General features: G+C 34.5%; 1 pseudogene; it reads left to right on the plus strand.

The window, feature by feature from the left end:
• Positions 1-2238: 2238 nt before the first annotated feature.
• Positions 2239-23702, plus strand: LOC149575999 (transportin-1 pseudogene; annotated as a pseudogene).
• The last annotated feature ends 1318 nt before the right edge of the window (positions 23703-25020 follow it).

Consider the following 25020-nt stretch of genomic DNA (forward strand, 5'->3'; position numbering starts at 1 on the left):
GAGGTCGACTTGTGGCTCTTCAAGTATTTAATGTTTGGTGTTAGAATTCTAGGCTGACTTGTGGCTTAGATTGGTATAAGTGGGGGGATCTTGGGTAGAATCTTAATGATAATTTTGGTAGAGGAGTCTTAGGGGAAGCAGCTTGGCAATAGAAGTTCGCATATGTGTCTGAAAATCTGAACTTGAAGATAGCTCTTGGATTTGAATGTATTTTGCATCTAGCCATAATTCAAAAGGTCTTACAGCTAGGCATGTATGATGATATTTTCATGATTCAATAAATAATATTGTTCTCTCTCTATGGTGCCATTCTCTTTTATGTTTTATTATGTTTTGTTAACTCTTGCATGGTGGTTTGGGTAGCTAAGTGTGCCAATTGGCCTTAGTTACTCACACCTCCCTGCGTCAGCTGGTATCAGAGCTTACTTGTTCCTGAGTGTGCAAGTAGATCACCGAAGTGTGAGTTAGTTTGTACTAGGACTTTGGATCATGTAGAACCCTGATTTAGATTTGGTTGTAGTGTTGTAGATATGTGGATTTGACCTATAACTTGCAAAGGGTTATGATCTTGCAAGAACCTAATCTATAAAGATGGTTCGTGGTAGAGGAAATGTTGATAATGCAATATTAGATACATTGAGACAAATTACAGCCAGATTAGATGTTGTGGAGATAGCCCAGAGGAGGGGAGCACATCTTGATGATGTAAGTGATGATGAAGTAGTAGCACCAAACCCTAATCTAGAACTTGAAGAAGACCAAGATGAAGAAAGATTGTTGAGAGTGTTGTCTAGGGAAAATTCAAAGCCTACTATAGAAGTAGTTCCTTATGATGATAAATTGGATACCAATGATGTGTTAGATTGGATCTTGGATATGGAGAAGTTCTTTGAGTATGAAAACACTCCTGATAATAGGAAGCTGAAGATTGCAGGTACTAGGTTGAAAGGCCATGCTTCACTATGGTGGGAGCATTTGTGAACTAATAGACAAAGAAGAGGAAAGGAAAAGATCAAAACTTGGCCCAAGATGGTGAACAATGTAAAGAAAAAATTCCTTCATGTTGATTACCAAGTTATCTTGTTGAGAAAGATGAAAAATTTGAGACAAAAGGACATGACTATAAAAGAGTATACTAAGGAATTCTATAGATTGGACATCAAATCTGGACATGTAGATGATGATGTTGAGAAAATTGCAAGGTACATAAATGGATTGAGATCTAGAATTCAAGATGAAATAAGTTTTGTGAAGTTGAAAAGTGTGGAAGAAGCATATCAATATGCCTTAAAAGCCGAGGAGATCTCGACAAAGAAGCATGGACAAAGACAAAGAGGTAGAGGTGATAGATTCCAGAGAGGAAGAGGAAGATCTTATGGTGGAGGTGGTAGATCTGACAGTTCTATGCATATAATAAAGGAAAATATGAATGGAAGAATGATGATGAAGACAAAACTGAGTGGAAAGGTGGTAGTTCTTATCGAGGAGATATTGGTTCTTATCGAGGAAGAGGTAATTCATATTCTAGAAGTAGTTTTCGTGGTACTTATTTCAGATGTGGTAAAGAAGGGCATAGATCTTTTGAATGTACATCTTCTAAAAGTAGGCAGAATAATAGAAATATTGTGATTCAAGGAGACATTGAGTTTACCAAGTGGACCTGAGGTTGGAGAAAATCTAATGGTGAGAAGAACCTTATATAATAAGGGAAGTGATGAGGAACCTGTTTTGAGAAGAAGTCTTTTCAAGACTAGATGTAAGATGGCTAGAAAATGCTGCAAAGTGATCATTGATACTGGAAGTTTAACAAATTTTGCATTAGAAGGGCTGGTTACAAAGTTGTAGTTTCAAAGGCTGAAAGATCCCAAACCTTATCATGTTTCATGGATCAAAGATGAGCATAAGATGTTGGTAAGTGAGCAATGTATTATGAAGTTCAAGATTGGACATTACTTTGATGATGTGCTATGTGATATTATGCCTATGGATTGTTGTCATATTCTGTTGGGAATACCTTGGAAATATGATAGATATGTTTTACATGATGGAAGATAGAATCAATATACTCTTCAAGTAAATGGGAAGAAGCAAATATTACTGCTTTGATTGAAAGTTCAGATGAGGTTAGTTGTACTACAATAAAAGTTTGCATGGTTAATGGAAAGAAATTTGAAAAAGAAGTAAAGAAGAATCAAGTTTGTTTTGCTATAGTTCCTAGAGGACCAAGTGTTGGTAGTAATGACCGAGCAGCAAAAGCTGGTAATGACCAAGTGACAGCAGATAGTGGTAGCCGAGTACCAGAAGAAATTGCAGAATTGTCAAATGAGTATAAAGAGATTGTTGCAGAGGATATACCTGATGGTTTACCTCCAATGAGAAGTATAAGTCATTGTATGGACCTAATTCCTAGAGCTAGTTTTTCGAACAAAGCACCATATAGATTGACACCTACAAAGAATGAGGAACTTAACAGACAAGTGCATGAGTTGTTGTAGAAAGGTTTGATCAAAGAAAGTTTGAATCCATGTGTTGTACCTATTGTATTAGCATCTAAAAAGAATGGAGAATGGAGAATATGTACTAATTCCAAATCTATTAACAAGATTACATTGAAATATAGGTTTCCTATGCCGAGGATGGATGACATTACGAATTGTTTGAATGGAGCAAAGTATTTTACCAAGATTGATTTCAAGAGTGGCTACCATCATATTAGAATCAGAGAAGGTGATGAATGGAAGGCTACTGTCAAAACAAAAGATGGTTTGTATGAATGGTTGGTTATGTCTTTTGGCTTGACTAATGCACCTAGTACATTCATGAGGTTGATGAATGAAGTTCTGAAAAGATTTCTGGGTAAGTTTGTGATTATTTATTTGGATGACATTCTGATATTTAGTAAGACTAAGGAAGAACATCTTGAGCATATTAGACAAGTATTGCAAAGATTGAAGGAGGATAAGTTGTTGATTAATCTAAAAAGTGTTCTTTTATGCAAGAGGAGATTGTGTATTTGGGATTTGTGATTTTAGCTGATGGTTTGAAGATGGATCTTGAGAAGGTTAAAGCAATTTTGGAGTGGCCTACACCTGAGAATGTGAGTGAGGTAAGATCATTTCATGGTTTGGTTAGTTTCTATAGAAAGTTCATAAGAAATTTTAGTTATGTTTGTAATGCTATGACTGAGACAATGAGAGGAGATAAAAAGGAATTCAAGTGGACACATTGAGCTAATAAGATTTTTGAGACATTGAAACAAAAACCTATATTGGCTTTACCTAATTTCAAAAAAGTATTTCAAGTTGAATGTGATGCAAGTGGTAGTGCAATAGAAGTTGTATTAAGTCAAGAAAGTAAATCTATTGCTTTCTTTAGTGAAATGTTGAATGATGCTAAAAGGAAGTATTATGTGTATGATCAAGAATTTTAAGCTATTGTCTAAGAATTGAAGAAGTGGAGATATTATTTGATTCCTAAGGAGTGTGTGTTGTATACTGATCATAAAGCTTTACAATACTTAGGAAGTCAACATAAATTTAATCAGAGACATATGAAGCGGGTTGAGTACTTGCAAAATTTTACATTTGTGATCGAACATAAGAGTGGAGTTACTAACAGAGTTATCGATGCATTGAGATAAAGATTTTCTTTATTGACTAAGATGAAGGTTGAAGTTCTTGGGTTTGATGAACTAAAAGAGTTGTATGATACTGACTTTGATTTTTTTGAAGCGTGGAGAGAGTGTAGAGCACCAAATCTAATAGATCGCGTAAGTAAGTATGATGAATATTTCATTCAAGAAGGTATGTTGTTCAAAGGTATTCAGTTGTGTGCTACTAGAGGTTCTATGAGGTTGAATTTGATTAAGGAAAAACATAGTGGTGGATTGGCTAGATATTTTGGAATTGATAAGACATTGAGTTTACTAATGGATAAGTATTATTAGCCACAAATGTATAAGGATGTTCAAAAATTTGTAAAGAGTTGTGGAGTTTGTCAAGTTGCAAAAGGAGTAAGTCAAAATACTAGTTTTTATACACCTATTACTGTTCCTAAGAAACCTTGGAGTGACATTAGTATGGATTTTGTTCTTGGATTACCTAAGACAGTGAAGGGGTATGATTCCATATTTGTTGTAGTGGATAGATTTTCTAAGCTGGCTCATTTTATACCATGTAAGAAGACATCAGATGTTGAGCATGTTGCTAAACTTTTCTTTAAAGAGATTGTGAGATTGCATGGACTACCAAGAAGTATTATTTCTGACAAAGATAGTAAGTTTGTTGGTTATTTTTGGAAGATTTTGTGGAAGAAGATGGGTACTAAGTTGAAGCTTAGTTCTACATTCTAGCCACAGATAGATGGACAGACAAAGGTTGTGAACAGAAGCTTGAGTAATTTTTTGAAATGTTTAGTTGGGAATAAATCAAGTAATTGAGAGATGGTATTGGCACAAGTTGAATTTGCATATAATAATTATGTGAATAGGAGTACAGGGAAGACACCTTTTGATATTATTACTAGAATGTAGCCTAGAGGTGTATTAGATTTGAGAGATATTGTTGGTGAAGAAAAGAGAAGTGATGCAAGAGAAGAATTTGTTGATTTTATGAAATCTTTAAATAAGGAAGTGAAGTTGAGAATAGAAAAAATTAATCAAAAGTATAAGGAGAACATTGATCAGTCTAGGAGACATCATGATTTTCAAGTTCGTGAAGAGGTGATAGTTCATTTGAAGAAAGATTTCCTATTGGAACATACAATAAGCTGAAGATGAAGAAGTTTGGACCTTGTATGATCTTGAAGAAGTTTGATAGTGAAAAGACTTATGAAGTTGAGTTACCTGATGAAATGGATATATCCCCTATATTTAATGTTGCTAATTTATACAAGTATCATGAGTTAGATGATGAATTTTTTGTATCAAAAGATTATCCTAAGAAGAAAATTGAAGAATTTGAACAGATATTGGATCAAAGAGTTGGTAAGAGCAGAAGGGGGAAATATTATTATGAATATCTGATGAAGTGGAAGAATAGACCTATGGAAGATGCTTCATGGATCTCTCAATATAAGTAAGATTCAAATCAAGTTGTGACACCTTAATGATTCAAGAGAATCAGTTCTTCCAACCCTGGTTGTCTGATGTAGGAGCATACTAGGTTGCATTGCTATGCTGCATGTTTTTAGTTTTTACCTTGCTGTTGGAACTGTGTTTTTCTAGTTTCAGGGTACCTGTTGTGAGTTGTGTAACTAATTCTGTGAAATAATTTAGAGGCTAAAAATTTTAGGTATTTAAGAGAACCTAGATTTCTCCCTTCACGCAAGTCCTAATTCATTATAAGTTGGGAGATATGGAAATTCTCCCAGAGTATCGATTTCTAGCAATTTTGCGAGATAGATTTATGTGGTTAACTTTCGAGATGAATGCGCACTTATCCTTGGTGAACCAGCCTTTGTGAATTTAAGGGGTTGTATTGGACCTAAATTACTACCTATAGTTTGAAGAAAGTTCTAATTCAATTAAGGCTAGGAGATATCACGATTTTGCTCGGGCATCAATTTTTGGACATTTAATTTTTGTTGGAGGCCGACTTGTGGCTCTTCAAGTATTTATTGTTTGGTTTTAGCATTTAGGGCTGACTCATTGCTTAGATTGGTATAAGTAGGGGATCTTGGGTAGAATCTTAATGATAATTTTGGTGGAGGAGTCTTAGGGGAAGCAGCTTGGAGGTAGAAGTTTGCATGTGCCCAAAAATCCAAACTTGAAGATAGATCTTGGATTTGAATGTATTTTGTATCTAGTCGTAACCCAAAAGGCCTTACATTTGTGCATGTATGATGATATTTTCATGAATCAATAAAGAATATTTTTCTCTCTCTTTGTGGTGCTATTCTCTTTTGTGTTTTATTTTGTTGTGTTAACTCTTGCATGGTGGTTTGGGTAGCTAAGTGTGCCAATTGGCCTTAGTTACTCACACCTCCCTGTGTCATCATCATTACATTTCCCTTGTTGATCTTTTCTTTTTTTCTCCATTCAAAATATGTAATAAAAAAATGTAATTGTCATTACAATTCCCCATTGTTTTTTTCACTTATGTCTATTACTGGGGTTGAATGGGTGGAGTCAAACCATATTTTTTAATAAAAAGTGCATGATCACAAGTGGTTCTTCTTAATTCCAAAATGTGATTTTGAAAGTACAACCTAGCTGCCAAATCAATCAAACTCTCAGCCACTAAAAGATTATGATCTTCATTGATAAGATCATATGTTGATTTTATTCCTCTCTTCATAACATCCAAATGAGGTATTGTCACGGACTGGATGGGGATCAAATTCAATCTCATGCTTCTGTCAGCTACCTAAACCTCGACCAAATTGCCTTGAGTATTCAATAACTTTTTATAATGATTTGAACTAGGTTCAACTAACTACAAAATAATGTTACTTGATTACTTCATATTAGCCTAAATCTGATTGATGTATGCCTAAAGATCATTGGTGAATCTTAGTATATCACACAAAATATTGTACAAATGTTGTGCTCTTTGAATTATTTATGTTGTGTTCTATACATGTTCCTATATTTGAACTTTATGCTCAACAATGGTTGTTGAGACCTTGTCCACAACCTTATTCTCAAATTTCTTTGTTGACCAATCCATCAATTTTTCATTGGATTCTATATCTCCAGCATTTATTTGTTTAACAATATTTACAAGCTGGGAAATGACTGGGGCTTGCCCATCAAAATTTTGTATATCAAATGCCTCAACAAAAATGTCTTTAACATCATGCGATACCTCCTTCTATTGATATTCTCTTCTTATCTCTTCCTGCTTCTTCTTCTTAGCCAAATTCTCTTGCAACAAAATTATTTTCTCGAGAGTGAGATTTTTGAAATCCAATTTTGGCATCTCAGTAACTTCATCCAAACTAACTTCAATATCTAGTGAGTTGTCATTTATTTATTTCCTTGTGCGAGGTGATGAAGTGTTGTTGCTTGGCATTGCTTTGGGAGATGGTGAGGGGGTATTACCACTTGGTCTTGCTTGTACATTAGTGCTAGAGACAAAAATAGTAGCACTTGGTGCTATTTTATTTTCTTCTTTATTCTCCTAAATATGAGGTGCTGACATATTTAGTCCTTCTTGACCTATGGTAGAAATTTCTACACTTGTGTCTTTTTTAGTTTCTTCTATCTCTCACTCCTCCTTGTCTACACCTGAGGACTTCTCTGGAGTGTCAGGGGTGTCAGTATGAATTGGTGACGTGCTTCCTTATGGACTCAACATACATAAACTTGTTTCATCAATGTCATCATCTTGAACAGTTACAGTCTCAATATCCTTCTCTTCTTTTGTTATGAGACAAAAAATACTTTTCTAATGTAACTCCCTCTATTGAATTACAACTTCAGTCTTATTTTGCAATATCATAAAGATTCTGAATTTAGGAACGAATCTATTCCTGTATCTCTCCAAAAATGCATCCTTCTATTCTTGTGATAGATTGGGCATGACCTTGACTAATGTGTCAGTTCTAATGGTTTTCTATTCTTCTACTACCTATTTCCACCTTCTTACAAGTCTATTGTACAGACATATAGGTATCTTCTTCTCTACTTCATTTGGAGCTAACTTCTGATTTTTCATATCTATCATGGCCTCCTCAACTTTTGTTCTATCAATATTATCCAATGTGTCATATTTCACAAATCTAAAACTGGATAAGCCTAAAGGTTTTCTTAGGTTGATGCATACCTCATCAATAGATTTTGTTCCCTTTATAGGTGTTTCTTTAACCAATCTTCTTCACTTTGATTTTGATCTAGTAGACTCAATAGTATCCAATGCTCTTTTCTTTTTAGATTGCTTAGCACTAGATGCTACCCTTGTCCTTGGTTTGGTAGGTGGTGGAGGAGAGAGGAGTGTCACCACTAGCTTCTTTGTAGTTACTTTAGCCTTCTTGCTAGTTGGTGTGACAACAATTGGGGCTTTACCCTTGACTCCTTCTTCCTCTTCCTCATAACCACTACCCTTTTCTTCATCTTCTCCAAGACTTTGTGTAATCTACAGAGGTTCGTTGCTCTTGCCTTGGGTTCCTAGACTTTGCTCTAGGTATTCAATCATTCTCTTCCTTTTTTTTTCCTTAGAAGCTATCTTGATATCTCTAGTGATTCTTGACTTAGCTTCTTCATACTTCCTATAAGGTTCTACTTCATTGTCAATTTCCTCTTTCAATAATGCAACAATGTTTGCATTAACTATATCATTGTCAACCTCATAATCAAATGTTGTTATCCATGCCTTCCTTGGATTTACTACCTATACATATGTATTATTTTTTTCTACTAAGAAACATTCATCATTATAATGTCTTATTACCAACTCTTTTGGAGTTCTCACCCTCATCTTCATTCTTTGTCAGAATTCATCAAAATATGTATACATGACATTTTAAAAATTCTCTCCTAGTTGAGTTATGAATTCATTGATTTTCCTTATCACTGGTTTTTCTTGTTCCCAAACAATATTCCCAATACTAGGAAAGTACTTCTAAATATAAAATAAAATACACATAAAAAGCTAACCAAACTTACACATTGACTTATTTTCCTTCCTGATGGATATCAAGTTTTCTACTAATTACAGTCTTTGCAACTCGGCAAGATCATATCCATGATCTTTCATGACTATCTTCCATGCTTGATCCACTTCCATACATGGCACACTACTCAATCTGCTCGATTGATAAAATTTGTGAACAATCACTCTCACTGCAAATTCAATCAATGGATTAGGAATGTTTTTGATGGACAACCCTCATCCATTCCACTCGGCTCCTATATTGGCTTCAACTTCTTCTTGACTCAAACTTTGCAAGGTCTTCTTTTTGTCTAGTGTAGGATAACCAATCACCTAATGAATCATCTTCTTGGTTATTTCAACTAGTCCATTGTGTGGCCAAAACTTCATGTCATGGATCCTACTCAACACAATCTTGATCTATTTGATCTTAAAATAACGTGGAAACTCTAGGGCACAAGTTAACCCTTTCCTTTCAACAATTTTGAATTCCTCCTTCATCACATAATTTCTCATAAGCTTCTTAAATCGCATAATCATGTACTTCTCCAATCTTTCAAATGTAGCAATTTTGCACATTGTGTATCATGATTACCTTGGGTGGCATCAAGGACAATGCAACCATTGAGTCACCTTTCATCGTGATCTCAGGAATAGAATGTAATTTAGGTGGAGGAAAGATGGCACTCCTCACCAATTAAACATTACTAACCTCTACTCCTTGACTCTTTCCTACGGATGATGAAGCTGCCATTTTTCACTATTAGGGTTTGTAAGCTTCTTCTCTCTAGATAACTTGGCACCACTTTAATCTTTACTCAATCAATCTTCTTGTCTCAAGTTTTCTCTTAAATCACATTAGGATCTCTTTTTCGTTCAAATCACTCTATGCTCTCAAATATTTTACGCAAGGTATGAGATAATATCTTAAAATTTTGATATATACGTTATTTTTCTTGATTTAGGGTCTCCATTAATGTTGTGTACTCAGGTAGGTGGAAGCCAACTGTCTTGATTGACATTATGCCTTCAAACTAGGTCTTTACTATACAACTCGGTCTCTTCCATCTAACTCGACCTATGCACCAGTTTAACTTCTGAAGTACTCGGTCGATATTGCAATGTTTAGTCAATATAGACATTCAATGTTTGGCATTGCCTATGTACATGATTCTTTCGCATTACTCCTTTAATAAATATGTTCTTATGCATCTTTTACTTGTGAAAAAATGAACTTTTAGCACATTTTATGTTAGGTACTGATGTAAGATGTATCTTTGATTATACAGTTTCTTACATACCTTTCTTGCTTATCTTGAGATGATATGATCACCTTCTCCATTGAATTGGGTGATTTCAACTCCATTAGTTCCACTACTTCCATCTTCTTACTTTTTCTTCCATGTTTGATTCATCTCCTTACTTTTTTTTTATCAATATCCACTTTTCCTTTACCGTTAATTTTTTTGTGATTTTTTGTTGGTATTTTAGTCCTACAGTATTTGCTTGAATGTTCAAACTTATGAAATTTGGAACATACATTGTTATGTGCATGGTTATGCCTTTGATTATTCCAATAGTGTTATGTCTGTGAATTTCATTCATATTCTCTATGTCCATACTTTTGATAGTTGTAACAATAGCCTTCAAATCTAGGTGTAGTAGATGCATTCTTCATTCTTGACCTACACTCATGTATTTGATATCCTTGCTTCTTGTAGTAAAAATAATAACTAGAAAACTTAGGTTTAGGATTTTGCATAACATTTTTGCTCCTTTAGATGTTCGTAGTATGACCCAATTTTTTACAATGATAGCATGTTGGTTTGCCTTTAGATTTTTCATTTCTCAATTATCTACTCTTGGATGACTCTCCTTGCTTGGTAGATGAATGTCCTGAACCAGTAGTGTCACTGATGGCCTCATAAGTTCTTCAAAGTATTTCATTTCTTTATTTGACTTGTTGAATCTCTCCACAAGTTATTTCTCAATTTTCAGTTCATTATTCATAAGTCCTTCTTTGATATCAAATTTTCTATTTCCACATCTTTTATTTTCAACTCCTTATTTGCAAGCATCAGTTGATTCATCATGTCAAGTTGAGTGTTGGTAAGATTTTGTACATTAGATATCATTTCTTGAAGTATAGTTGCCATTAATCATTTTTCTTCCTCAGTGACAACCTTGTCTTCCTTGGCTTTCTTCTTTTGCTCAGTTACTTCACATAACCTTACTGATTGAATCTCATGTTCCTTTTTTAGCCCTCAAATTTCTTCCTTCAGTATTTTTTTCTTATCTAGTAGTTATGTAGATGATGTGTCATTTGAATTTACTATTTCAAATAATCCTTCAATTTCAACTTCTTCATAATGAAGTTGTTTATCCTAAATAGACAATTCCTTTCTCCTTTTTAGGGATTTCTTCATTTCTTTTATGGTTGTCTCAAGTTGTTCTAGTATGAGCTACATGTCAATCACCTGCTTGTCAATAACTTTGTCCAATTTAAAAGCCTCCATCTCCAAGATCTAAAGTCCAATTCATTAAACTTCTCTAGGAGAACTCTTATCTAATACCAATTGTTGGAAGTATAAATTGGAAACCAAGATACTGAGAGGAGGGATGAATCAGGATTTGTAATACTTTTAACTTTTTCACAATACTATTGCATTCACGACATTTTCCATCTCATATCCAATTTCTTATGCATACATAACTTATAAAATCAATTTGTAATAACATATAGATCTAATCTATCAATCACATGCATGAAAGGTAATCACAGGACATTTTTGGTTAACCAGAAATACTTCAAGGTGAAGATAGAACTAGGGTGAGGATGACACCCACAAATCTTCACTACTGCAATAATAAAGTTAACCTGTTAGGTTTATGATGTTTGACCATATCCAATGATCTACCCTATGATGGGTCTTCCCTATTAAAATATTTTGAGACTATTAGATCTCACCCTATTATAGAATTTCATAATTACAAAAAAGTAAGGACTTTGTTAGGAGATTTGCAAAGATCTATTAAGACCACTCTATTAAGAGATTTACCCTAACTCGATCTGTTAAAACTGATTCAGTACTTGATCCTCAATTTTCTCTTGAAAAGATATTCTTTATTTGATCTCTAATTTGATATAGCTTTTATGCCTTGCACTGCTTTGACTAGGTTGCTTGCTCTATTATGGAATAATGGAACTCTTTTGCCTCTTCTACAATGTTCACACATTCACACTTGAATCGCATGAATAGATTGTTCACTCCTTCTCATCTATATTTCATTTCTCCCATATTGTAATAGATCTAGATCAGCTCTATTTAATGATTTAATAAAGATTTTTATAGATGCTTCCTTGTTTCGCCTCTCCATCTGAATCATTCATCACAAAACATAGGGATCTGTGATCCACATCATATAATGTGTAATGATATATGTAACAAACTCTACAAGTATTAAATATCTCATCTATGTCATCCTGAAATAGTTTACCACAAAGTTTGTATCATTTTTTACTTGAATGTTAATTCTACATTGCTAGAAGCTTACTATCTCTGACACTTGGCATTCACTGTATATGTTGTTGATGCTCGGTCTCTACTATTCTTGGCACCTCTTTGTAACTCAGCATCAATATGCTCGAATTGCTTGATAAACATTAGACTCAGCTTTCATTGAAAATACTTAGTGACCATAGACTTACTCGGCTCCTATAGAGCTTGGTATATACAAGTTTATATATAAGTCTATCTCATGACTCAGGCTATATAGAGTAGCTCGATCGCAGTGATGATCGTCTAACTCTACCTAGTATATGACTAAGTGTTTGACACTAATAGACAACAATAGTTAGGGATATCAACAATCCATACCAAATGTTTTCAATATATCTTTTATGTACTTAGACTGAGTCACATATACACCACCTTTTGTTTGATGAACTTGTAAATCAATGAAAAAATTAATGTCCCCCAAAAAAGACATCTCAAATTCTTTGATCATCTAATCAGCAAATGATTTGCACAACAAATCATTACCTCCAAAAATTATATCATCAACAAATATTTTAGAAATCAGGACCTTATTTTCAACTTCACTTCTCAAGTATAGGTTGGTGTTATGACTTGTTCTAACAAATCCAATTTTGATCAAATATTAATGCAATCTTTCATACCATGCTTTCATTGCTTGCTTCAATCCATACAATGTTTTGTTCAATTTACATAGAAGGTGCTTTTGATTTAGCTTCACAAATCCCTCAAGTTGTTCCATGTAGACTTATTCTTCCAAAATTCCATTCAAAAATGCAGACTTAACATCCATTTGATACACTTTGAATCTCTTATAATTTACATAAGCCAACAATGTTCTAACCTCTTCCAAACTAGCTATAGGTGCAAAGGTCTCTCCATAATCAATTTCTTCTTCTTCCAATCACATCTTTGTTAGTACCAGTGTCCATGTATTATTCTTCTCAATTTTTTATATCTCTTCATTCATAGAATTGAACTAGACATCCCTATCAAGTGCATCTTTCACAATTCTAGGCTCAAATTCAACAATCAAACATGTATTGTCCTTCAACTTACTTCTTTTTATAACTCCAACAATATTGTCTCCAATTATTTGATCTTGTGAATGCTTCATTCTCACATACTTTGATAAGATAGGCTCATCAGCCCTATGATCTCCAACATTATCTTCACTTGGTTGGGGCTCAATATTCCTCTTGGTTTTTTATATTTGTGGCTTGAGTAATGCAGGTTGTTGTTCGAAAACTCTTTCTTGTTTCTTAGTGTACCATTGTAATGACTTAATTTGGTGTCCAGGTACAATATCAAGTGCATCATCTTGAACATATAAAAATATGTTGTAATCTTTAGGTTTTTTCTTTCTCTCCTCGTCGTTCTTATCTACAAACTCATAAATATTAACATTTGCACTTTCAATCATTGTGTCAGTCACTTTGTTCAAACATGTATAAGCCTTTCTCCTAGTAGAGTAATCTAAGAATATACCTTCATCACCTTTTGAATTAAAATTCCCATTCCTTGCATCTTTATGAATATAACACATACTTCTAAATATTTTGAAATAGCTTAATTTCGATGTATGACCATACCAAAGTTTATATGGTGTCTTATTTGTCCCTTTCTTCAACTGAACTTAGTTGAGAGTGTAAGAAAAAGTGCTTATATCTTCTCTCCAAAACATTAGTGCAACTCCTTTTTCAATCACTAGTGTTCTAGCACAATCAACAATAGATTTGTTCTTTCTCTCTGCAATCCCATTCTATTGTGGTGTCCTCAATGTAGATAGTTGTCTCTTAATTCCATGCTCAACATTTGAAAAGCATCATTTCACCTTCAGAATCAAAATTATCATCATTCTAGAATAATCCTAAACAAACATAATGAAATATTTATCTCCATAGTAGCTCTTAACTCTCATAGGACCACAAAAATCAATATGTACCAACTGCATAATATCCTTATGTTAATGTGACTTACTTGAAAAAATAGAGTTAGTCATCTTATCAAGTTAACATTTCTTGCACATAGAATTATTAGGTTGAAGAAAATTTGATAAGGTTGTCACTTTCTTCCTTCTACTCACTTCGACCATATGCTCAAAGTTTACATGAAAAAGTATCTTATGTCACAACCATACATCTTCAACTTTTGCAAATAGGTATGTAATAATAGTAGGATCTACGTAAAATAAGTAACCTCTTTTTTGTTCTCCAGTACCAATCAAGTTCCCATCACCAACAATGAACTTTACCTCTCTGTTTTGAAACTCTAATTTGTGACTTATTTATTATTCAATTGTGAAACACTCAAAAAATTATACTCTAGTCCTTGTATCCAGTAAGAATCATCACATCTACTTTTATCATTTAGCATCAGTGAACCTCTACCTTTCACAAGTCATGGAACATCATTTCCAAGCTTAACAGTTTCTCCATCCTATTCCTTTAGCTTATCAAACTTATTAATATTTCCAGTCATGTAATTGTTAGATTATGGTGACTGATCAGGAAAGTACTGTACATACTTCATAATTAGTGGGCTTTGGGGCATCGCCCCGAAAAAAAATTGGTACTATTCATAGATTCACCATTCATAGATTCACCACTAAAGTTATGGCTAATTTATGGCCGACATGTTATAACCCTAAAGCAGTTTAATACTTGTATAAAATGGTTTAGGGTTGGGTAAATTTTATTATGTTGTGATGCGAAATTGTTTCTTGCGGCAATATTGAGTTGTAAGGAATTATAGATTGTAATCAGGTTGTAATCACTGGATTGTAATAAGATTGGACTTACTGTTTGCTGGACGTAGCCTAAGGATTGGGTGAACCACGTTAAATCTTGGTGCCTTGTATTCATTTTTGTGTGATCTATTATTTTCTGTTATTGGTTATATTTGCATGTAGTTTTTATTTCTGTCTGTGGTTTATCCTAACAAGTGGTATTAAAGTGAGGTTGTCTTTCAGTTATCCTCTACAGGAAAGTCTCATGGTTAAGTGGGAGTCTCACAGTTGAGTGGGAGCGATGGAAAATGAGGGTAAGCTGAGGGTTGACAGGTTTAATGGGTAGAACTTCTAGTTATGGAAGATGCAAATGGAAGACTGTCTTTATCAGAAGGATTTATGGAAGTTGTTGGAAGGCAAAGCAAAGAATTAGGGATCTATGTCAGATGCTGAATGGGATCTTTTGGACAGAAAGGCACTCGGAAGCATTCAATTATGCTTGGCACCATCAGTGGCATTTAATATTACAAAAGAAAAGACAACAGAAGAGTTGATGAAAACCCTAGCGACACTGTATGAAAAGCCCTCTGCTTCAAACAAGGTATTTCTCATGAAGCATTTATTTAATATGAAAATGACAAAAGGTGGATATGTTGCAGATCATTTAAATGAGTTTAATACTATTACTAGTCAATTATCTTCTATGGGTATAAATTTTGATGAAGAAATTAGGGTTGTCTTGATTTTGTGTTCTTTGCCTGAAAGCTGGGATGGCTTGGTAATGGAGGTGAGTAATTATGTTCCTAGATCTAGTACCCTAAAATATGATGATGTGATCAATGTTGTTTTAAGTGAGGAAACTCGTAGGAAATCCTTAGGTGGATCTACATCAGGAAGTGCTTTGAATGCACAAAGCAAGGGCAGAACAACTGAGAGAGGAAGTAACTCTGAAAATCGTAGGAAATCAAGAGGAAAGTCAAAGGGGAAGAGGTCTCAATTGAGAGGACCAAACGATTGCTGGTACTGTGGGAAACCAGGGCACAAAAAGAAAGATTGTTAAAATCGCAAGAAAAATAAAGGAGATAAATCAGATAGAGACCAGGAGGCAAATGTGGTAAGTAAAAAATCCAAAGAGGATGCTTTGCTTCTATCTTTAGAAAGTGTTGATGATTCATGGGCTTTAGATTTTGGTGCTTCATTTCATGCTACACCTCATAGAGACTATTTCATTGATTATGTCCAAGGGGATTTTGGGCTTGTTTATTTGGGGGATAATAAACCCTGTCAAATTGTTGGAAAGGAAAAAATTAAGATTAAGTTGCAGAATGGGAATCATTGGCTACTACACGAGGTAAGACATGTTCCAAGGCTAAGTAGAAATTTAATTTCAGCAGGGCAACTTGGTGATGAGGGTTGTGTAGTTACTTTTAATGATAAAAATTGGAAGGTTTCAAAAGTTTCCCTTGTAGTAGCAAAAGGTGTGAAAGTAGGCACCTTATATCTTTGTACAGGTCATATTGTTCCTTCTACTTTGATTGTTTCAGAGAAAAATGAATGTTTAGGAACAATTGTTGCAGTTGAGCAAGGAGAACAAATAGTTGTTGTAGATTCTGATACAGCGTTGTGGCACAACAGACTTGGGCACATGAGTGAGAAAGGTATGAAAGTACTTCATTCAAAGAAATTTTTACCAGGTTTAAAATGTGTTAATATGGATTTTTTTGAAAGTTGTGTGTATGGAAAATAAAAGTGAGTGAGTTTTGTAAAGACTGGGAAGGAAAACAAAAAGAAGAAATTAGAGCTTGTGCATACAGATGTATGGGGACCAGCTCAGGTATCTTCCCTTGGTGGCTCTCATTATTGTGTTACATTTATTGATGACGCAACTAGAAAAGTATGGGTTTATTTCCTTAGACAAAAACTTGATGTATTTCAAACTTTTAAGAAATGGAAATGCTTGGTTGAAAATGAGACTAGTAAGAAATTAAAATGTCTCATATCTGATAATGGTGGTGAGTATTGCAGTCATGAACTTGAAGATTATTGCTCCACTAATGGTATTCATAGACAAAAAACTATTCCAAGGACTCCACAGGAAAATGGAGTGGCTGAACGCATGAACAGGACTATAATGGAGCGCGCAAGGAGAATGAGGTTGCATGTTAGGTTTCCCTTACACATGTGGGTGGAGGCTGTCAATACTGCAGTATATTTGATTAATAGAGGTCCCTCTACTCCTTTGGGTTGTGGTATTCCAAAGGAGGCATGGACTGGTAAGAAGGTGAGTTATTCTTTTCTCAAGACCTTTGATTGTGAAGCTTTTGCTCATATAGAACCTGAAAATAGAACCAAGCTAGAAGCTAAATCAAAGAAATGTTTTTTTGTTGGATATGGCATTAATGAATTTGGTTATAGGCTTTGGGATTTTGAAAATAATAAAATTGTTAGAAGTCGGGATGTCATATTCAATGAGAAAGTGTTGTACAAAGATCTGTTGCAGCAACATGAGAAGAAAGAAGATGATTATGTAGTGTTGGATGATACTCGAAAAGCTGATGTTCCAACCATTCCTCATGATGTACAACAACCGCAACAAAAAATACCACACACACCAGTGAATGTTAGACGGTCAATGAGGCAAATTAGACCTCCACAAAGATTTTCTCCCTCTTTGCATTCTATTTTATTTACTAATGCTAATGAACCTGAAAGTTATGATGAAGCCATGCAAGTGGATACTAAGATTCAGTGGGAGTCTGCAATGAAAGATGAAATGGACTCTTTGCTGATGAATAAGACATGGGATTTGTGCAAGCTATCTACAGGTAAAAAGGCTTTACAGAATAAGTGAGTTTACAGGTTGAAAGAAGAGGAAGGAGGTAAGAAAAGATTTAAGGCCAAGTTAGTTGTCAAAGGATTTTCACAGAAAAAGGGAATTGATTTTGATGAGATATTTTCTCCTTTTGTTAAAATGACTTCTATCTGTACCGTTTTAAGTCTTGTGGCTACTAAAGATTTGCATTTAGAGTAGCTGGATGTTAAAACAACCTTCCTTCATAGTGATTTGGATGAAGAAATATATATGGCTCAGCCACAGGGATTTGAGGTCAAAGGTAAGGAGAACTTAGTGTGCAAATTGAAGAAAAGTTTATATGGCTTGAAGCAAGCACCTCGGCAATGGTATCTGAAATTTGATAAGTTTATGCATGAGCATGGCTATAATAGGTGTCATTCAGATTATTATGTTTATTTTAAGAGTTTGGATGATGATAGCTACATTATTTTATGTTTATATGTTGATGATATGCTTGTAGCTGGGTCTAACATGGATCATATTAAGGGGTTAAAACGCCAGTTAGCACATGCATTTTCTATGAAGGATTTGCGGGTAGCAAAACAAATCCTTGGTATGAAGATTTGCAGAGATAAGAAGAATAGAACATTAACACTATCTCAAGCTGATTATGTTGAGAAGGTGTTGCAACGTTTCTCTATGGAGAATGCTAAAGCTGTCAGCACACCTTTACCTAGTCATTTGAAGTTGACTAAGGAGATGTGTCCTAAGACACAGGAAGAGGAGGATAAGATGTCCAAGGTACCTTATGCTTCAACTATAGGAAGCTTTATGTATGTTATGGTATGCACTAGGCCAAATATTGCACATGCAGTGGGAGTCATTAGCAGGTATATGAGTCATCTAGGATTTGAGCATTGGAATGTTGTCAAGTGGATTCTCAGATATTTGAGAGGAACATCCAATAAGTGTTTACACTTTGGGGCCTCTACTATTGATTTGTAGGGCTATGTTGACTCAGATTTAGCAGGGGATATTGATACTAGGTGGAGTACTACAGGTTATGTCTTTACTGTTGGTGGGGTAGCCGTGAGCTAGGTTTCTAGGTTACAGAAGATTAATGCTCTATCCACTACAGAGGTAGAGTATGTTGCTGCTACAAAGGCAGCCAAGGAGATGATATGGCTTCAGTTCTTCTTGGAAGAATTGGGACATCCTTAGAAGGATAATTATTTGTTCACAGATAGTCAGAGTGCCATTCATCTTGCCAAGAATTCAGCTCTGCATTCTAAGACCAAACACATACAATTGCAGTACCATTTCATTCAGTCAGTTTTGGAGGATGGACAGTTAAATATGGAGAAGGTACATACCAATGACAATCCAGTAGATATGTTGAAAAAGGTTGTAACAAGGGAGAAGTTGAACTCCTCTTCAACATCGGTTGGTCTTTTAGACTGAAGATGAATAAATGAACAACAGAGTCCAGGGTGGTTTGATCCAGTGGGAGCCCCATGCAGTAGTAGTATTGCTACAGGATCAGTCTCCAAGTGGGAGATTGTTGTTTAGTGTGGAGCCTGATCAGTCCCCAAGTGGGAGATTGTTAGATTATGGTGACTGATCAGGAAAGTATTGTATATACTTCATAATTAGTGGGGTTTGGGGTATCACCCCAAAAAAAAAAATTTGGTACTATTCATAGATTCACCATTCGTAGATTTTCCACTAAAGTTATGGCTAATTTATGGCCGACGCGTTATAACCCTAAAGCAGTTTAATACTTGTATAAAAGGGTTTAGGGTTGGGTATTTTTCATTATGTTGTGATGTGAAATTGCTTCTTGCAGCAGTATTGAGTTGTAAGGGATTATAGACTGTAATCAGTTTGTAATCACTGGATTGTAATAAGATCGAACTTGTTGTTTGGTGGACGTAGCCTAGGGATTGGGTGAACCACGTTAAATCTTGGTGCCTTGTGTTCATTTCTATGTGATCTATTATTTTTTGTTATTGGTTATATTTGCATGTAGTTTTTATTTCTGTCTGTGGTTTATCCTAACAGTAATGTGAACATCCAATATCAATTATCCATGTATCATTTTACTAATATGGTAAATAAGGTTTTTTACATTCTTCATACATTTCCTCATCTAATTCTGACTGCATGTGCTCCTCCTCAGTAATAAGGTGTGACTTAATTTTGTTAACCTTGTAGTATTTATTCTTCTGGTATGTATTCTCCTTCTTGTCACTTTAATTCTTATTAGGACATCCGTCATAAATATGACCAGCTTCATTGCATTTAAAACATATCAAAGGTAGTTTACCTTTGAATCTTCCTTTACCTCTCAGTAGCCTCCTTTCTAGTAGAGCTTCAATCTCATCCATCTCTTTATAAGTTGAATCTGAATCACTCTTATCCTTTCTACTCTTCTCTTTCTTTGAACTTTCAATGATTAGTGGTGTCTTAAAAGCACTCTTAGTCTTAGGCACACTATTATCAAAGTTACTTAGCTCAAATGCACTCAATCTACTAACCAAGGCATCGAGAATAAGAACATTGTCAAACATACTCTAAATTCTTGAATAGAAAATACTCTAACAACATAAATAGGAAATAAAGTTCTTAGTACTTTACTTACAACTTCTTTATCGTTGATAATTCCTCCAGCATATTTGATGGCAATCACAAATTCTTTTATTTGGTTACTACGTTGAATAATGTTTTCTCCTTCTTTCATCCTTGTGTCATCATAATTTCCTCTTAGACCTTCATTTTTGGCTCTCAATACATTATGATCTCCACCATGCACAAGTATCAGCTTGTCCCGCATATCTTTAGCAATAGCACAATCCTTGACATCATCAAATTCAACATCAATTAGTGAAGAAGCAATATCAATCATCAAGTTATTGTGTTTTTTCTTCTGGTTGATCTCCTCAATTGTCATAGGAGGGTTTGGATGGGTGTACTAATGCTACTACATTTGGGCCCAAATTATGATGGCAAGCCGTTGCAATTATGATGGCCACCCCTCGCTCAAGTGACAATAACAGAAATTGGCCCTTGTCGAACTTTTGTTGTCGCAAATTGCAACGGCAAGGGCATCCATCACAATGGTGATGGACAAAGCCATCACAACTTGGAAAAATACGGGCAAAGACTTCCTCTTCACATCATCATATGTTCGATGGTTTACCATCGCAACTACGATGGCTTACCATCGCAACTACGATGGCATACATTTTTAGACAATCATCATAGTTCTGAGTGCATTGTTGTAGGCCTAATGGGCATCTGCTGAAAGGTATGTCACAATGACAACGGTGTCTGATGACAATGCCATTAGAGCGACTGCTATCTGTCGATGGTGTCCATCTTAATTACGATAGCATGCAATGGCAATGTCATTCGAATGACGGCTGCCTGTCAGACAAGTGATGGATTGTTGCATTATCAAAAAAAAAAAATTAAGATGGTCCTATATGTCTAGTGAGTAGTAGAATGAGCTATCTAAAACCTAAGATAACTTTCATATGTCTAGGATAGTATTAGGCATTACAACCATGAAGTCATTAGGGAATGAATTTGACAAGAAAAAAGAAAAATTATGGGAGACAAAGAAAATTAGAAATCTAACTCAATAAGGGGGAAAAAATCGTAATGAGATTGAATAAGAAATGCAGCTAATAACATACTTATGAAATATCATGGCTCTAAAATCATAATTAAATCTGGATAACTTTTGAGTGGAAACATTACAATATATTAGATAAAACCTCATATTATTGTGCCAAGATTATACATCCATATATAACATGACAACTACCATGAAACAAGATGCTAAGTAACATAATTAACAAAACAAGTGAATTGTATAAGGGAGTTTGCAAATTTGTATATCTACAATCAACAATTGCACTATACAAATTACAAAGAAAATGATATAAGACAAAATATAAAGAGATCCCAAAGGAGGACATTACAATCATATAAAAATAGGAAGAGATACTCCATTATATCGAATTGATGAAATTCAGACTTGTTGATTTGAATATCAATTATCAGTCCTACATTGGTAAATATCATCAATATTATCCATGCAAGCTCCAAATTTGTGATCTAAGTGAAGTATCAGTTAGCAAGAAGTCTTATTTAATAGAATTTAAAGAAATCAGTCCAAAATCTTATTGAACAAGATAGGGGATATTACACGCAAGCAACAGGGCTCTTCTTGGAAAAAAAACTGAAGACCAATTTTACATTGATCACTCCTTATCAACAATACGTCCAATTAGAATTGCTTCCTTGTTTGAGGGTGCAGGACAGACCCTTATTCAACAATGGGAACTGTTGTTAGTGAATTAAAGTCCAAAAAGGACAGGTACATGGTTGGCTGAAATTGTTGCAGGCATTGATTCAATACTTTGATAGAAATGATTTTAATCTAATGGAAGGTGCTCTTGATACATTATCAAAGATCAATGAAGATATACAAGAGGGGCTAGATGCTGGTATACCATGCTTTTAGGAGTGACCTATCAATATTTTTTGCCTAGATTATTTTAGTTTTTTCAGTCACCATATGTCTCTCTCAAGAAACGAGCACTTAGCTCTATGAACTAGTATACTAAGCTTATGCCTAAAAATATTGCTATTATCTATGGATATGTATCTTCAGGGCTTGTTTACTCTTTCTCATGATCTAGCTATTGAAGTGGGTAAATTAGTATGTGTTGCATTGGTTCAGCTCCTTAAGGCTCGGCCTAATTTCCTACAACCCCATATGAGAAATGTAATTTTATATATGTTGCAAGCAAATTAGGATGTTGATGAAGAAGTGGCTCTCAAGTCATGAGAATTCTGGTCTGCATTTTGTGAAGCGCATCTTCATCCACAAATATTGAGGGAGTTTCTACCACACTTGATTGTGGTTCTATTGTCAAATATGATGTATGAGGATAATGATGAGGCACTTGTTGATGCAGAGGATGATGAAAAAAAAATTGATAGGGATCAAGATTTGAAACCTAGATTTTTTTATTCACAAGCACAAGGGGCATATGGAACTTATGATGGACAAGAGGGAGAAGATATCATCAATTCATGGAATTTGATAAAATGTAGTGTTGCAGAACTTAATGGTTTCTTTTTGTGTGCCTCTTCTTGATGACAAATATCCTTTGGAGTGAAGCATCACATGTTGGACTCTTTCTCGGTATAATAAATGGATTGATCAAATTGTAGGTCATCTAGAAGGACATGAGCAATTTTTTAAGGTACTTACCGGTCTTCTTAGATGAATTTAAGACAACAACAAGAGATTTTAGGAGGCAGCAAGAGATTGGCACCACATCTGGAGCTTATTTTACAACACCTTCTATGTTCCTTTGCTAAATACCATAGGCCAAATCTTTGTATTGTATATGATGAGATTGGTACACTTGAAGATTTTGTGGGTGAAGGGGTGGGGGAATCAACCAGGAAAATATCTTGATATTTTGATACCTCCACTAATTGCCAAATGGCAACAACACTCAAATTCAGATAGGGATCTTTTTCCTTTGCTTGAATGTTTCACAACAATAGCATAGCCATTGGGTCTTGGGTTTACTCATTATGTTGAACCTGTATTTGTGAGATCTATCAACCTAATATGAATCAAAAAAATTGCAAAGGTTGATCCTATAAAGACAAGTGATCCATATGATGAATTTACTTTTTTCTCACTAGACTTGCTCTCCAAGCTTGTTGAAGGCCTTGGAAGTGGAATTGAAACTCTGGTTACAAGGAGTGATTTTAGAAATCTTCTTTTATTATATTGTGGAGATGAGGCTACTAATTTTTTTCAAAGTGTCATTGCACTACTTGGTAACTTTGCAAAAGTCTGTGCAGTGCATTTGCAACCAAATTTGGTTGATTTCTTAAATGCTACCACAAAACTACAACTAGCAACATTGAAGAAAATTGTTTCTGTTACATTTCTCATTAGATTAGGCCTCCTATTTTTTCATTTGTTATATTTATCTAGTGGTAGCTTTCGAATCACATGACAAAACTTTACCATTTTTTGGTTAAATATTTTTTTATTTGTTTTGAAATTGCATACATACATATATTTGTTTTGTTTTGATAGAAATAATGTGTGATACATTTGCAATAGTAAAAGCACTAAAGCTATTAAATCTTACTTGAATCTTACAATGTAAAAGTTGCATTGGTCGTCGTTGCAGCAAAAGTTCAATAAATCGTTCAAATTTAACCAAATAACTGGCTATGTATCTAATGCCAAAGTTGGGATCTTGTGAATACCAAACAAGTCACGAAATGAGTCACAACTTTTTATAAATCAATCAAAGAAAAACCATAACTAAATTGGTGTAAATAGTAGGTAAATTGAAGAGGTGGGAGAAATTAGTTCTAGCTACATATAAACTGCATGGATCTTGAAGCAATTCAATCCATTCAATATATCCTAAACTAGAAGGGCCATATACAATGTAAACAAGAACATTCTATATCACTAGAAAAATAAGATCATCTATATACGTTCATGTTAATAGTTCAAGATTTTTGTTTGAGCATTTTGAAATATATTATGTGAGTTTTTTCCTTTTAGGAAGATTTGAATCAAACTCTATTATTCATTGTCATCATCAATTATGGAATGAAATTCTACGATTTGATGTCATGATGAGTTATTCAATTAAAAAATGAATTTAGGATCAAACGCTATGATTCAATGCATTAATAAGTTATCCAATTTAGTCAATTATAGATAGTTGAAAATATGATACAAAATGTTGATAAAAGAACAAATCACATAATCTAATTTAAATATATTCAAACTTAGACATAAACTATAGGTACAAAAATGTACTGAACATCAAAGTTTAGACAACAAATAAAAAATTGGTAGTTGTTTTTTCACGTTGATCACATTTCATTCTTATTGTTGTTTCATCTCATGGAGCATGTCATTCAGTGTTTTCAAAGCTACTTCAAACAAGAACATGAACCTTCTCAAAACAAGCAGATTGTGGATTACCTTATAAGGGAAAGCAAATCAGCACTGTAAGCATAAATTTGTTTTATCTTGAGGCATTTGGCCACTCGCCAACCTTAAGTGGGAGAGCTATCGACCATGAGAGCCCTCCGCACAACAGTAACATCCGATCTTGCCCTTTTCTGTATTGTGGTATGTGCCCCCACATATGTGTCTGCATATATACATTTATAATCCCCACAAATCACATTCAAAAGATTCAAAATCATACCTTCACTCATCAATCATAATTTCGTCACAATATATGATCAGCACAAATCAGGCCTTGCACTCATGGTAAACCATAGTTTTATTAGTAAGTATAA

The sequence above is a fragment of the Cupressus sempervirens genome, chromosome 1 (assembly GCF_028749045.1).
Source record: "Cupressus sempervirens isolate cs-2001-9-10 chromosome 1, ASM2874904v1, whole genome shotgun sequence".
NCBI lineage: Eukaryota > Viridiplantae > Streptophyta > Pinopsida > Cupressales > Cupressaceae > Cupressus > Cupressus sempervirens.